This window comes from Pteropus medius, unplaced genomic scaffold (genome assembly GCF_902729225.1).
Source record: "Pteropus medius unplaced genomic scaffold, Ma_sr-lr_union100, whole genome shotgun sequence".
In the NCBI taxonomy this organism is placed as follows: Eukaryota; Metazoa; Chordata; class Mammalia; order Chiroptera; family Pteropodidae; genus Pteropus; species Pteropus medius.
The window spans coordinates 4,805,379-4,823,250 of NW_024347862.1; the positions used below are offsets into that span (position 1 = coordinate 4,805,379).

At 31.2% G+C, this 17,872-nt stretch overlaps 1 long non-coding RNA gene across 3 annotated transcripts in view; it reads left to right on the forward strand.

Annotated features, from left to right (window-relative positions):
• LOC120615672 (uncharacterized) overlaps nt 1-17,872 on the forward strand; it is a 47,666-nt gene that overhangs the window by 16,754 nt on the left and 13,040 nt on the right. For 2 of the 3 annotated variants that reach the window (XR_005656339.1, XR_005656340.1), the window contains exon 2: nt 6,858-6,973. This is a non-coding gene — a long non-coding RNA (uncharacterized LOC120615672). Of the gene's footprint in view, nt 1-6,543; nt 6,974-17,872 lie in introns of those variants that run through there. The other variant, XR_005656338.1, reaches the window with a different exon arrangement.

Consider the following 17,872-nt stretch of genomic DNA (forward strand, 5'->3'; position numbering starts at 1 on the left):
TGTTGTATTCCTTCTTTCTCTTTCTCTTTCTCTTTCTCTTTCTCTTTCTCTTTCTCTTTCTCTTTCTCTTTCTTTCTCTTCCTCTTCCTCTTCCTCTTCCTCTTCCTCTTCCTCTTCCTCTCTCTCTCTCTCTCTTTCTCTCTCTCTCTATGTTTCTGTGTGTGTGTGTGTGTCTCTCTCTCACACACACGCACACTCACATGCTCACACACACTCTATCAGATGTGCTCATCATGAGCTAACATCAATGAGAAGAAACATCTGAAAGGACATAAGCGTTTGTCTGGACTTAGCTTTCTTCACCCATCTTCCCGAGGGTCTGCAGGACTCTGACAGATAAAGAAAGCTGCATTTTATACTTTGAGAATTAGGAGGCACCAGAGGAACTGATATTGCTTAGATGAGAAATTAGAAATTATTTTTACATAAAAAGGGAAAGCCTGAAGCTTAAACACATCAAAAAGATTCTGCACTGTGCTCACTGTTAATAATCCATTCACCCCGAGTTAAACCCCTTGGTCATAGCTTAAAAGCAGAGTGAAAGGACACAACTGCCACCTCTGACTGTGAGTGGACATTTTCACAGAGAACAGGAAAATGATGACTTAGCTCGCATTCAATCCTTACTAAGTCTTACGACAAAAGGTCTGTTTTATGGCTCAAGAGTTAAGAAATCTTGACTAGCCCAATTTCAAAGATTTTTTTTCTCAGTTTTATAATATTCAGCTTTACATTTATTTTTATGATCCTTTTTGAGTCAAGTTTTATATATGGTGTGAAAGAGTTCATTTTAAAAATATATCAATAATCAGTTGTTCCATCACCAATTTTTAAAAAGATATTCTTTCCTCCACTGAACTGCCTTTGCACGTTTGTCAAAAATCAATTATCTACACACATATGAGTCTATTTTGGGGCTCTCTATTCTCTTCCCATGGTTCTGTTTGTCTATATTTATGACAATACCATACTGTTTTGATTATTGTCGTTTTATGGTAAGTCGTTGCAACTTTTTTATTAAAGTATAGTTGGCATATAATATTATATGAGTTTCAGGTGTGCAGCATAGAGACTCAACATTTACATACCTTATGATGTGATCATCATGGAAAGTCTAGTAACCATCTGTCATCATAAAAAGTTATAATATTATTGACTATATTCCCTTTGCTGTATATTATATCTGCATGGCTTATTTTATTTTATTTTTTTATTTAATTGAATTTATTGGCAGTGACATTGGTTAATAACATTATATAAGTTTTAGGTGTAAAATTCTATAACACATCATCTGTATATTGCATTGTATGCTTACCACCCAAAGTCTAATCTCCTTCCATCACCATATATTTGACCTCCTTTACACATTTTTTTCTTCCCTCACCCCTCCTCCCCTCTGGTAACCACCATACTTTTGTCTATGTCTATGAGTTTGTTCATTTGCTTTATTCGTTTGTTGCTTTCTGTTTTACATCCCAGGTATGCATGAAATCTTATGGTTCTTGTCCTTTTCTATCCGACTTATTTCATTTAGCAATCAACAAAATGGAAGAAGATATTTGTAAACAATATCTTTGATAAGCAACTCATATCCAAAATGTATAAAGAACTTACACAATTCAACAACAAAGGAAACAAAAAATCTAATTAAAAAATGGGCAGAGGACGTAAATAGACACTATTCTCAAGAGGACATATAGATTGCCAACAGATATATGAAAAGATGCTCAACCTCACTAGCCATAAGAAAAATGAAAATCAAAACTACAATGAGATATATAATCTCACATCTTTTAGAAAGGCTACTATCAATAAGACAAGAAATAAGCCTTGGAGAGGATGTGGAGAAAAGGGAAACTTTGTACACTGCTGTTGGGAATTACTTATTTTATAACTGGAAGGGTACCATTTATTACCCTTCACCCACCCTCATCCTCTCTGGCAAACATCAGTTTTTTCTTATATTGATGAGTCTGTTTTTGTTTTGTTTGTTCATTTGTTTTTTGTTTTTAGATTCTATATATGAATGAAATCATTTGTCTTTCTCTTTCAGACTTATTTCACTTAGTATAATACCTTATAGTTCCAACCATGGTGTTGCAAATGGCAAGTTTTTTGTTTTGTTTTGTTTTATTTTGTTTTGTTTTGTTTTGTTTTGTTTTGTTTTGTTTTTTAACTGCTGAGCAATGTTCCACTAAGTCTTAAGTCAAGTGTGTTAAACCTTTAAGTGTGGTCTTTGCATTTCCTTATTTATTCTAAAATTATTTTACCATTTTCTAAAATAATACTGCTGGGGCTTTGGGATTGTATTGAATCTATAGATTAGTTTGGGGAGAATCGGTAAGAATATTGAGTCTTATGACCCCTAGACAGATTTATTTCCTCTTTTATTTAGGCACTTTTCTCTCGGCAATGTCTTATACTTTTCAGTATTACACATCTTTTGCCCGATTTATGGCTAAATATTTTATACTTTTTAACTTATTCTAAATAGTATTTTAAAATACTCGTTTCAAATACTTTTTTTTAATATTACAAGATACAGTTATTTTTTTGTCATGAATGTAAGTTTTCACATAGACTTTATTTTTTAGAACTGTTTTAGATTTACAAAAGTAATTGAGAAGATAGTACAGACTCCCCAGATATCTGCACCCAGGTTCACCTATTGTAAATATCTTATATTAGTATGATGTATTGATCACAATTAATAGACCTATATTGATATATTATAGTTGACTAAAGCCCATAGTTTATTCGAATTTCCTTAGTTTTTCTCTAATGTCCTTTTCCTGTTTCAGGATCACACCCAGAAGACCATACTACATTTAGTCACCATTTCTTTTTGATCTCCCTCTGGCTATGACAATTTCTCAGCTTTTCCTTGTATTAGATGAATTTGACAGTGTTAAGAGGTAATAGTCAATTGTTTTGTAGAATGTCCCTCAATTGAAATTTCTCTGTTTTTCTCATGATTAGATTGAGTGTATAAATTTTTGGAGGATGGATGACCACAGAGGTAAATTGTCATTCTCATCATATCTTATCAAGGGTATATCCTTTCAACATGAGCTACCACTATTATTGTTGAGCTTGATCACATGGATGAGGTAGTGTTTGTCAGATTTCCCCACTGTAAAGTTGGTCTTTTTTCCTCCTTTCCATATTGTACTCTAAAAGAAAGTCACTATATGCAGCCCACGTCTAAGGACTAGGGAGTTAAGTTACCCTTGCTTGAGGTCAGAATATCTACTTAACATTTTTGGAATTCTTCTGCATGGGAGGTTGTGTCATCTTCCCAATGTATTTGTTTATTCAATCATTTACTTATATCAGCATGAAAATATGGACATTTATTTTATACTTTAGGTTATAATCCAATACTTCTTTATTTAGTTTATTGCTCAATTATATTATAGTTTTGGCTACTGGGTACATTTCAGTTGACTCTTCTATCCCTTTGACACACTTCCATCAGGTTTGCAGGTTTGTTGTTGTTGCTGTTGATATCATTAGTATTTCTTCCTGTCTGGAACTACAAGATGCTCCAGTCTTCTCTTGCCTAATTCTTGCTCAGTCTTAGAATAAACCATTTCTTCAGGGAACACTGATTTCTTTTATTGGAGAATATTAGAAACCAAGATTCAAGTGCTTGGTATAATCGTTTTTTGTATAATAAATTTGTATACTAAAAACTTGATAAATACATTAATTATTTCTACCATGTGGTTTTACTTTGTTTTGTTTTATAATTTTTTTTAAACTTAAATAAACATATCATCTGCGAAGAAAGATAGTTTTCTTTACTTCTTGTTCAATCTGGATGTCTTTTATTTAATTTTCTTGCTTATTTGTTTAGGTGTTCCAATCTTAAAGATAAGGACCATGTGTATTTTTCTTATTACTAATTTTTGAAGAGGAGTATTGAATCTTCACTATTAAGCGTGATGTTAACTATAGGTTTTTCATGGATTCCTTGTATCAGGTTGATAGCTGAGAGTTTTTATTATGAATAGATGTTGGATTTTATCAACTTATTTTTCTGCATCATTCAGATAGTCACATAGTTTGTTTTAGCTTGTTAATATAGTAAATTACATTGATTTAATTTCTAATGTACTCTGACACTGACTACCTGTAATTTAAAGGCTGGGTCCTACACAAGACTGCCCCCACTTCTGATGCCGGTCAGACTTTGGAGTCCCTAGATCACCTGCACTTCTGACCAACTAGCTACAAATCAAGAGTGTTCCCACAACTTTCCTAAAGTTTAATAATTTAGTATAATGACTCATAAAACACAGGAAAGCACTGTTTTTATTATAATTTTATCATAAAAATATAAATTAGGACCAGTCAAAGGAAGAGGCACATAGAGTGAGTTATGATAGGGTCCTGAATGCAGAGCTTCCATGTTCCCTCCCTGTAGAATCAGGGCATCATTTCTTGTCTTCAACTTACTTTGAGTTTAATGCTGTGTTTTTATTTTTATCCAACTCAAATATTTTCTAATTGAAATGTAGATTTCTACTTTGATCTGAGAGGTTGTTTATAAGTGTATTATTTAGAATCCAGATAAATGAAAATTTTCAAGAGGTATTTCTGTTATTTATTTCTAATATGGTTTCATTGTGGTCTGATAACATACTTTGTGTATTACTTTAATTCTTTTAAATTCATTGAGATTTTTTTTTTATGACTAATAATATGGTCTAATTTTAGAAAATATTCTGGCTGTAGTTGAAAAGAAATGCCTACTGTGCTGTTTTAGGTGTAATAAATGTCAATTAGGTCAAGTTGGCTGATATAGTGTTTTTCAAATGTGTATCTTCACTGATTGTCTCCGTACTTATTCTATGAATTATTGAAAGAAAGATATTAAAAACTGATTAAACTTGTGGATTATTTTTTAACTTCTCCTTGCAGTTTAAAAAGTTTCTACTTCACTGTTTTGAAATTCTGTTACTAGATGTAAAAAGTTTTAGAATGGTTATGTGCTCCTGCTGAACTGATCATTATTATTATGGAGTAGTTTTTCTTCTAGTAATATTCTTTGTTCTGAAATTTATATAATATTAATATAATAACTCTAGTCTTCTTTTGACAAGTACTAGCACAATATAAACTTTTCCATCTTTTTACTTTTAAATTATTTGTCTTTGTTTCTAAAATGGGTTTCTGGTATGCAACATATAAGCAGGTCTTGATATTTTTATCCATTTTGGCAATCACTGTCAGATCAGGAGTTTTTATTTATTTAATTTCAATCCATGTGCCCAAAAAGTATAATTTTTATTCTGCATGGAAGATTTCCTTTAGTCTTTCTGGTAATGGAAGCTGGTAATTCAATTGCATTATTTCAGCTTTTGTATGGCTTTAAAAAAGTTCTTTTGCCTTTGTTTTGGAAAAACATTTTCACTGGATATATTATTCAAAGCTGACAAAGCTGACTGTAGAGTACTTTTAAGCCGATTCGCTATTTTCTCACTTGCTTTATTTCTGACTAGAAATCTGTTTTATTCTATCTTTGTTACATTGTATATAAAGTGTCTTTTTTTCTAGCTGCTTTTAAATTTTTGTCAATAAGTTTATGGTACATGTTGGTAGAGTTTTATTTATGTTCTGTTTATTTTGTTGACCTTGAATATATGACTAAATAGTTTTCACCAAATTTGAAAAAAAAAGTCATTATTTCTCCAAATATTTTCTCTGTCTCCATTCTTTCTCTCTTATTCTTCAACCGTATATATATTAGAATAGTTGAAGTTGTCTCAAAGTTCATGATATTGTTTCTCACATATATATATATATATACACATACACACACATATACACATATATACACACACACTCACATATATGCAAATATATACACATATTTATATGTATTTATATGTTATATATGTATATATAACATATATGTTATATATGTATATATATATACACATATATATACACATATATATAACATATATATGTTGTTCCTTATATATATATATATATACACACACATATACATATATGTATATATATGTTGTTCCTTTTTCTTCCTGTGATTTATTTTGGATCGTTTCTTCACGTTTATTAATTTTTCCTTTTCTGATACCTATCTGCTATTATTCACTATCAAATATATTTTGCATTTTGCACAATTTACCTTTTATCTCTAAATATTTGATTTAAGTCTTTTTTATATCTTTTATTGTCTACTTACATTAGAATATATATAATAATTGTTTTAATGTCCATGCTTACTAATTCTAATATTTATGCTAATTTTTGGTTGATTTTAATTGATTTTTCTCATCATGGATCATATATTCCTGCCTTTTTGAATGCCAAGAAAATTTTATTTGATGTCGGACATTGTTAATTTTACCTTTTTAGGTGCTGGATAATTTTTTACATTCCTGTAAATATTATTGAGCTATATTCTGGGAAGTTGTTATGTTACTTGGAGTCAGTTTTGTCCTTTGGGTCTTACTTTTAATATGTTTTAAGCTGGAATACATCTCTGTTCAATGATAAGAACTTTGAGTACTATAGTCAGTGTCCCATGTTTTATGAGATTTTCTAATCTGGCTGGTGGAAGCAGACACTATTCCTATTTTGTGTGAGTGCCATGCACTGTTAACTCTAATCCTTTCAGATAGTTATTTCCCTGATCTAGGGTGATTCTCTTGTACCCATGTACTGATTAGTGCTCAATCGTCAGATTTTATTTTTAATACCACAGTGTGTAAGGCAAATCTCCTGGAAGGACTTTGACTTTGACTTTCTAAAGCTAAATACAAAAGGATTGGTTCTGCAGCCCTTTAGTATCTGTAAGCCTTGACTTCTTTTCCCCCATAACGCAGGTGCTTGAGAACTGGTAGATTACGTGAGCTGATGTGTCCTTCCTCCCATGAGTGACTGGGCAGAAAGACAGAGCCTTAGACCCCCAACTTCATCCTTGGGACTTGTTCTGGCTAAGGTATGTGAATTATGCTGCTTTGTGCTGAGCTGGTTTCAGATAGAGGTCAGTCTTCACAGGAGGAAAAGATATCTCCTGTGACTTATTGATATTCTAGTAGGATCTTTTTTTTTTTTTTTAAGGCCCCTTCTCTAGTAAAGCAATAAGATATTTCTTGAATAAAGAGTATTTCTTAATCTCTAACCTGTATATCTTGTATTTATCTCTCTTGCCTTACAGACCAGGACTTTGGGTATAATATTAAATAAGAAGAGGTGGGAGAGTACATTCTTGCGTTATTCCTATAGTCTTTTGCAATTAAGTAGGATGTTATATATAGGTCTTTGATTGTTTGCTTGCTTGTTTGTCTTATACTTTATCAGTTTAAGAAAGATCCTTTCTATTCATATTTATCTGAGATTTTTTATCATTAATAGATGTGGACCTTTGTGAAATTCCTTTTTCTTCCATTTAGTTGAGTATGTTTCCTCTTTACTTGGTTAATGTGGTAGATTATATTGATTTATTGATGAACATTAAACCATACTTGCATTGCTTAAATAAATCCAAACAACATAATGTTTTATATTTCTTCGTATATTTGTATATATGTTTGTTATATTTGATTTACTAATATTTTGTTAAAGACTTTTGGATCCATTTTATGAAGATATTTTCTGCAGTTTTCTTTTTCTTTTATATTAATTTTATTTGTTTGTGCTATTATTATAATTCTGGCTTCCTATAATGAATTGGAAAAATGTTTCCCCTTCTCTATTTTAAAAATTTGAATATTTTTAGTATTATTTCATACTTAAATGCTGATAATATTAATAAGTAAATTTATCCTAGCCTAAAGTTTTATTTGTGGAAAAATTTTAAACTTTAATTATTTTAATAGACATAGGACTATTAAAATTTTATATTTTGTATTAATTCATTTTGATAATTTATATACTTTCAAAAAATTCATCTATTTCATTTAATTGCCAAACTTTTTGGCATGCAGTTCTTCATAATAAATTATTGTTGTTGGTGTTGTTGTTGTTATTATGTCTACAGAATCTGGAGGATTCCCACTTTCATCTTTATTTTCTCCTTCCTTTTACTTACTTTGGGTTTACTTTATCTTCTTTTTTCACCTTAGAAATTTTAGTTGAATTTTAAGTATTTCTATTTTCTAATATAAGCATGCAATATCATAACGTTCTCTGTAATATTATTTCAACTGCATAGCACAGATTTTTATAGGTTGTGTTCTTGTTTTCAATAAGTTCAATATTTTTCTAGTTACACTTGTTTTTTCTTTTCTTTGATCCATGGGTTACACAGGATTATGTTGTCTAATTTTCTGTGTTTGCATTTGTTGAGATATATTTTTATTAATCATTTCTAATTAATTTTCTTTCAGTCAACAAATATTCTCAGTATAACTTATTTTATTTTTAAATTTAAGGCTTGACAAATTGTCTGTCAAATTGAATATTCCCCATGCATTAAACAGAATGCATTTTTGCAATTGTTAAGGGTGGTGTTTTATAAATTTCAATTAGATCACATGATTGATAGTGTTGTTCGGTTTTCTAAATACTTATTGATTTTCTGTCTACTTGTTCTATTACTGAGAGAGAAATTTTAAAATTTCTAATAACATGTATGTATTGGAAAAGACAATAGTGCTGGGGAAAATAGAAGGCTGCAGGAAAAGAGGAAGACCAAAAAAGAGGTGGCTTGACTCCATAAAAGGAGCCGTAGGCCTGAGTCTACAGGAACTGAGTAGGGCTCTTGAGGACAGGGCATTGTAGACATGTCCTGTCACATGTCAGGAGTTGGAACCACCTCAACAACAGTAGCATACATATTTGTCTGCATAACTTTTCTGTTCTTGCTTCATATATTTTTTCTTCAAATAATTTTTGAAAATTTCAAAATCTATTTTTAAGTGCATACATATTTAAAATATGTCTTCTTGATGATTAGCTATCCAGTGTATCTTTATGAAATATCCCTCTATTTCCTTCATAATATTTCTTGTCCTGATGTCTACTCCACCTGATATCAAAATTTCTACTGATCTATTTGTTTTTATGGCATATACTTCCCCACACTTTAATTTTTTAATCTACCCATGTCTTTATATTTAATATACATCCTCTCTTAGTGGAAAGGTCATGCTTTTTCGTTCAATGTGATAATTATTGTCTTTTAATTGGTGGTTAATCACTAATACTAAAGGCAAGTATTACTTTAAGTATCCCATACGGCCATCTGTTCTCTATGTCACATATGTTTTCTTTTTATTTTCTTTTTTTTCTGACTTTTTTCTTAATTTTTTTTATTTTGAAATTATTTTAGACTTACAAAGCTTTTGAAAATGTAATACAGAGAGATTTCAAACACTCCTCACATTGCTTTGAGTCATGTTAACATCCCAGATGGCATACTTATGAAACTTAAGAAGTTAACATTTGTACAATATCTCTAACTAAACTACAGATCTTGTTCAAATTTCACCATATCCACGACTGTCCTTTCTGTGTTCCATAACTCAATGTAGTATCTCTCATTACATTTAGTTGTCATCCATCTCTAATTTCCTTCAATATCTGGCAATGCCTCCACATTTGCTTTTCTTTTAATAACCTTGACATTTTTGAAGAGTGCTGGTCAGGAAACTTGTAGAATATCTCAGTTTGAGTTTGTTTGATTTTTTTCTCATGGTTAGATTAAGGTCATAATTTTTTTTTTTTTTTTTTTGAGAAGAACACAAAGATGATTTGCTCTTTTTGTGCAGTAGCTCAGGGAATACACAATATCAATATGTTCCTTTACTAATAAAATGAAGCTTGATTATGATGATGTCTTCCAGGTTTCTCCACTGTAAAATCACTGTCCCTTTATAAGAAAGCAATATTTGGGAAGAAACTTCAATACTATACAAATATCTATTCCTCACAGTCTTTTACCAACCAGTTTTAACATTCATTAGCTGATCTTGCTTGCAGTAATTATTCCTGTGATGTTCTAATAACAATTTCTGTTTTCCTTATTCTTTTTTTACTTTCATTAATTTTGAATTATTTTATGAGATTTCTCCCTTCTCCAGCAATATATATATATATATATATATGTATATATATATATATATATATATGTATACATATATATATATATTTTTTTTTTTCCAGATCTTTTTATGTTCTTAGTTTCTAGATCAATTCTCTTATGGTCTCAGAACATACTTTTTATGACACTGTTCTTTTAAATATGCTATGGTTTGTTTTATGCTGGAATAAACAAGCAGACATGATCTATCGATGAATGTTCATATAAAAAATGTGTATTTTACTGTCATTGGATTGAGGACTCTGTAAAATCTAACAATGTCATGTTGGTTGGTGGTGTTATTCAGGAGATCTGTAGATACCCTTACTGATATTCTGTCTATTTGTTCTATCAGTGACTTGAAGATGAATAAAATCTCCAAATATAACCATGGAAATATCTTTATTTCCTTGCTATTCTGTCATCTTTTGCTTCATGTATTTTGAAGCTCTGTTTTTAGGTGTATACACATTTAATATTCTTGTCTTCTTGGAAAATTGATCCCCTTATTATTATGTAATGCCCCTGATAATATTTCTTTTACTGAGGACCATGTTGTCTGATGGTCATGTAACTACTCAAGCTTTCTTATGATTAAGGTTGTATGATAAATTTCTCTTTGAAGTTAATTTTTAACCTTTTCATGTCTTAATATTTAAAGTCCATTTCCGATAGACAGCATTTAGTTGGGTCTTGCCTTACTTATATATTTTTTAATCCAATATATCCACTTCTGACTTTTAACTGGTATGTTTAGACCATTTACATTTAATGTGTTTATTGATATGGTTGAATTGAAATCTACCATCTTGTTGTTTTCTTTTTCTTTTTGTCTGCTTTCTCTTAGGTTATATGAGCTTTTAAAATAACGATTTTAGTTCCTCTATTGATTTGTGTTTATACCATATGCATGTGCAGGCATGTTCTTCTTAACGATGGAGGTGCATTCTGAGAAATGCGTAATTAAGCAATTTCATCATTGTGCAAACATCATGGAGTGTATGTATACACCTAGGCTATATGGTATATCACCATTGTATATGGAGTCTGTCTCGACTGAAAGGTTGTTATGTGGTTCATAGGTGTAGATGTATAATATAGGTGTGTTATATGCATATACAAAATGAACATCTATGTATGATATATATGTACATGTCATATATATCATAAATATAGACATATATGGTATAAATATTTTACATGCATACATATTTATATGTATATATTTTTTACTGGTAACCTTAGGTTTTGTAGTATACATCTTTAATTAATCGGAGTACCTCATTCAAAAAAAATATAACATTTCACATGTAGTGTAAGGATCCACAGCAGTTTATTCCTAATTCTTTCCATCCTTTTTCTCATTGGTTTTATACATATTACTTTTATATAATCTATAAAAATACAATACATTCTTAGTAATTTTTTCTTTAGACAATCAATTGTTGTTAGAGCAATTCATACACGAAAATAAATTTCAATTTGCCTTCATCTATTTTATTTCCTGTGTTCTTTATTTTTTTGTGTAAGATCTAAGTTTTTGTCTGATATATTATTTGTGTCTGAGGAATTATTTTTAATTTTTCTTGTTTACTAAATCTATTGAAAATAAATTCTCTTTATTTTTGTCTGCAAAAGTTCTTATTTATTCTTCATTTTCAAAAGATGTTTTTGTTGGATTTATATATAGACCCTATTTTTTTCTTCTAGTCCTTTGAAGTTGTCACTCTATATTCTTCTTCTGTGTATTATTTCTGAAAAGAAGTCACTGTAATTATCATATTTGCTCCTTTGTAGGTAATGTGTTTCCCTACCCTCACCCTAACTTCCTTTAAGATTTTCTCTTTGTCTTTTGTTTTCAGAAGTTTGATATGATGTGCCTAGGTATATGTTGGTTTTTATTAGTTTTTTATTTTGTATTCATCTTGCTTGGTGTTTTCTGAGATTCTTAAATGTGTGATTTGGTGTCTGTCATTAATTTGGGAGTTCTCAGCTATTATTTCCTTAAGTATTTTTTGCCCTATTTACTCTTTTCATATAAAATTTCAATTACACAAACATTAGGTTTTTCAATATTGTTCCACATCTAATGAATATCTGCCCCCTGACTCTTTCTTTTTTCTTTTTGTTTCAGTTTGGGTACTTATATTGATCTATCTTCATATATCCTGATTCTTACCTCTGATGATCTTGTTAAAAGTATTTTTTAACTTTGTTACTTATTTTTCACTTCTAGCATTTTCATTTGATTATTTCTTAAGCCTATCTCTTTACTACAATTACTCATCTGCTCTTTTGTGTTGTCCATCTTTTCCATAAGAGCTTTTTAATGTATTAATCATAGTTAGTCTAATATCCTGTCCCATAGCACTAACATCTTTTTCATATCAAGGTCTCATTCTAATGATTGCTTTGATTCTTAAAAATGTGCTTTCACTTGCTGTTTCATATACTTTGTGGTATTACGGTGAAATTTAGACATCCTGTATAACATAGTAGATATTAATAGTAAATAGTTTTTAGACCTAAAAGTGAGCATACTTTTTTGTCTGCTAGACAAGATTTTGAATATATCCAATTATGTGCTGGGCTGGATTTGAAGTTTGTTGTTGCTATGGTTACACTTAGAGCAGTACATTTTAAATTCCTTTAGCAATACTTGATGTTTAGAGTGAGGGTTAGTTTAGATTTTTTTCCCTAGTGCGTGCTGCATCCTCACTCTCACATATTCCTTTTGTACTTAGCCACAAAGAGGATCTGTCTCTCGCAACTTACTTGTAGTCCGTGTCTCTTGTCCTGATAGGATCTGGGGGAAGCAAGTGAAAAGGAATTCTGTTGATTTGATTAAGCTACATCTCAGCCATAGATAGGCACTATGTCCCTAGGTCATGGGAGGGCAACCTTCTTAGATGTGTAGTGATCATGCTTCTCCCTTGGTGTAGTTCTGAATCTGACACATATTTCTGCTCCTCCCTCAGGGTTGATTTTTTTTTCTATTTTTTCTTCCTGTTGTAATGAGATTTCACCAGTGACCTAAGACTGATAGTTATTTTTGTCCATCTCCTTAAACATATTTTCCAAGTTTATTGAAATATAATTGACCTATAAATTGTGTAAGGTATACAATGTGATGATTTGATACACTTATATATTACAAAATGATTGCTACGGTAGTGTTAGTTAACAGTTTCATCACCTCACATAATTATTGCTTTTTGTATGTGGTGAGAATATTTAAGATTTATTCTCTTAGCAACTTTATATAATATAATACAGTATTTTAAACCTTAATCGCCATGCTGTATAGTAGATCCTCAAAACTTATTTATCTTGTAACTGTTAAGTTTATACCCTTTGATCAACATTTCACCATTTCCCCCACCCTGCAGCCCCTGGCACTCACCACTTTAATCTCTGTTTCTGTAAGCTTGACTTTTATAGATTTTATATAAAAATGACATCATTAAGTATTTGCATTTTCCTGTCTGACTTATTTCACTTAACATCATGCCCTCAAGGTCCATCCATAATGCTGCAAATGCAAGATTTCCTTTTTTCTTATGTTGAATAATATGCCATATATATTCCATAGACAGACACTTAAGTTGTTTCTATACCTCAGCTATTGTGAACAATGTTGCAATGAACATAGGAATACAGATATCTCTTCAAAATACTGATTTCATTTCATTTGTATATTACCCAGAGTGAGATTGTTGGATCATACGGTAGTTTTAGTTTTAATTTCTTGAGTAATTACCATACCGTTTCCACGGTGACTGTACCATTTTACATTCCTACCAATAGTGCACAAGTTTTCTCTTTTCTTCACATTCTTGCCAACTACTTATTGTGTCTTATTTTTATGTGTGTGTATTTTTTTAATGATAATTATTCTAGCAGATATGAGGTGATAGATATCTCATTGCGGTTTTGATTTGCATTTCCCTAATGATTGCTGATGTTGTGCATCTTTTCATATACCTGTTGGCCATTTGTATGTTTTTAAAAATTTTTTGCTAACTTTTTTTTTATCCATTTTAAAACCAGATTTTTTTGTGTATGTATGTATGTATTATTGATTTCTATGAATTCATTATATGTTTTGGATATTAACCCTTAATCAGGATATGATTTCCAAATATTTTCTCAGATTCTATAGATAAAACAGGAAGAAAGCTGAAAAATTCAAAGATATGTGGAAATTATACAACACACTTCTGAACAACCAATGATAAATGAAGAAATAAAAAAAAATTAAAAATTTAAACGGAAATGGAAACAACATATTACAAAACCACGAAATGCAGCAAAAGCATTTCTAAGAGGGAAGTTTATAGTGATAAATTCCTACGTTAAGAAAAGAACAAAAGAATCTCAAATTAACAACCTAACTTTACACCTGAAATAACTAAAAAAAGAACAAACTAAGTCCAAAGTTAGCAGGAGAGGAGGAAATAATAAAAATCACAGCAGAAATAAATAAAATAGAGACCAGAAAAAAAAAAAAATAGAAAAGATTAACCAAACTAAAAGCTTGGTTTTTGGAAAAGTTAAAGTAATTAATAAAAAAGAGAGAATGACTCAAATAAATAAAATTAGAAATGAAAGCAGAAACATTAGCATTGTTCCTGACATCACATGAATAATAAGGATCATAAGAGGCTTATACCCTTATATAGAGGAGAATTCCTGGGTGGAGTTTCTTGCTGTTCATAAAGTATCAGGGCAGCTCTTCTTGGCCCCTAGTTGTGCCCTTAGGGAGACTATATCAAGACTTTTTCAATCTTTTTTGTTAGTGCCCAATAGATTTCCTGGAGGAAAAAAAATCTGTGAAAAAAAGGAGGGAGTGGTGTTTTTGCAGTCTCCAGGGGCTTCACTCTTCTTCCTAGAGCATATGCAGCCCACAACAATTCATTAACTACTCTCAATTAACTCTTTATACTGGCTTTATACTGACTATATCTTGCCCAGATTAAGTCAGTGCCATGTTTTGTTTCTAACTGCAGATGCCTATTACTCTCTAAATCTCTGGCAATTTGCCTTGCAAGCTCAGCATTCCAATGTGTTTAGAAATGTATGACCTTGTTTTCTCTTTGGATTTTTTAAATTTTAAGTATGAGAGCAATGGCATTTCCAACTCTAAATTTACAATCAGAACATGGAAAGTCTCTGCATTCTTTTGGAGTATTTTCAGTATCCATTTATGTCCTTAAATTATCTTATTAGCTACACTCTTTCTCTTTAGTGATTGCCTTTGTATATAAAGTTTACTTTTTAAACTTAACAGTCTACCTACTAATAAACTAATATATGCAAAATTTAACAATCTTATGACATTATTTCTATTTCCCCCCTCATATTTTTTGAACTATTGCTTTTTAAGACTTTTGTACATATGTTTTAAATCTCAAACACATTGATGGTATTTAGGCTTTATACAGTTTATTGTTTGTTAATTTTTTAAATAAAAAACATGCCTTTAGGGAGTGGGGGAGGAGGGGGGTAAATGGGGTAAAGAGGATCAAAAATAGGGGGTAGGAGGAGGGTGAAGTGGATAAAGGGGATCAAATATATGGTAGCTGAAGGAAACTGGACTTTAGGTGGTAAACACACAATAGAATATACAGATGTTAAATTATAATGTACACCTAAAAATTATAAAGTTGTATTAACCAATGTTACCCCAATAAACAATTTAAAAAATTTTTTTAAAAATGTTTTTAATATACACCTGTTTTGATTATCCCCTATAGAATCTTTTCTCATTTTGTAAATACATGTATCATTTGATACAATATCTTTTAGCCCAAAGATATGAGTTTTGTCGTTTCTTGATATTGTTTTACATGTTATTGCTCTGCAAATTCCAGCAGCCTCAGTCTCCCCGTCTTCCACTCTCTGTCTCATCAGTTCAGTGAGACAGCTGTGTTCTGCTTGGTTTCACTCTCTTTGTACCACAGGTAGGAGAGGGACTCTAGAGAAAATGCCTTCTCTCAGGCACCATTGTGCTGTGCTGTGCAATATCTAACTTTGGAAAATCTGTTTTTTCACACATGATGTTCGGTTTTCCTAACGTGTACATAGGAGGTCAAGTCTGGTACCGTTACTGCATTAGGACAAAAAAACAGGAGGCTTCTCTAGTCACTCTTATTTAAGGATTTGTTAGCCACGCATGTGCACATTTACAAAGCTCTTTTCTCTGTATAATTATAAACTTGTAATGTGTACATAAAGCAAATGAAGTCTAGTAATTAAAAGACTGATTTTAAATTAAATCAAAATCCAGCTCTTGCTAATGCCCTTGAATTTCCCAGCTTTGCTTTTTCATATTGTTTGGCTTGCATCTGGTAACTTTGAGTTGTTCATGGATCGTATTAGATGAGCTTCTGTTATCGTTACTCTACATGCGTGGTTTCCACTTGGGTTCATCTTTGCTTATTGGGACCTCTCCCCTGAAAGGAGCTGATCTTTCCTCACTTTTGATGGATCATGAATCCTCACCCAAACTCATGCCAGTCAAAATGACCTAGACTTAATTTGGCCCTTATATTCACAGAACCAACATCCTTCATCAGAACCTTCAGTCTGATTTTGTCACCTTATGTTAGGGTGGTTGGCACTCAGGGACAATATGAATGAAAAAGAAGGCAAGGAAAGTAGACATCTTATGGTACACTGAGGTGATAATAGGTATTTTTTGAGTCTGCCATGAGATAGGCACAGGTGTGGAGCTGATATACTGATATACTAGACAAATGAGATCTCTGACCCTGTGGAGTTTAGGATCTAGAATTTAGTTCAAACAAAAACACTTTAACATAATTCGTCAATAGAATTTTACTCTGGATTAGTAAATATATTTTGATCTCTATAAAAATGTTATTTTTGTGAATTAGACCAGCAGCTGGTGTAATCCTCAAAATCATCTGAAATATCTTGATAATGTATGCTCAAGTAGACTCTTGATAAACTAAATACATCATTGATTCTCAGAGCACATCTCTAGTTTATCTCTGGAAACAAATAGATAAGAGCATTAGATTATAGACTATCAGAGGACTACAGACTCTACATGTCAAGGAATGCTGAGTGTTTAATAAGGAATACTCTGTACTTCAGGAAGCATTCTGTCTATCAAGCTTCTGCTCTATATCCCCATCCCTGTAGGACACTTATGCAGTGAGGCCATCCTGGTTTTTTATAAAATCCTCCAATGCCCGGAATACTATCTGACAGTTGCCCATTGTTACCAATCACAACTTTAGAATATCCAGTGTTCTGTGAAGCCAACATAATTTCAATTTTTAATAGCTAAAAGATTTTTTATTTTTCTTACCATAGGTCTAAAGTGATTTCAAAAATCACCTTAGGACAAAAGTGTTTTATTTTGTCTTTCAAATAATTTAGCATAAATGCAGAGGATACAACTATCTAGCAGGAAGAAATAAGTAACTCAGTCTTCTTTTTGAGAAACAAGTACATTTTCTTGCCTCTTTCTTTGATCCTTTAAGCCAAATACCAGCTCAAGATGCACATAATGAATGCTAAAATGAGACACTAACAAGTTTACAGAGAAAATGGGGGCTTTTATTGAAATATAAATGTGTGTTTTTATATTTTCTTTCCATATTTTACAATCATCTCCTAGTGGCTTACATATCTTTCCTTCTTCTAATGTTCCCCTGCAGCTTTTTTCTTTCCTCTGCTTGCTGAGTGGAACCAAACTGGATGTATCTGTCTGTTGGAAGTCTGCATCTGAGCAAACTTCACATTAGATATTTGTTATCTCAAGATTATTGTTCATCAGAATTG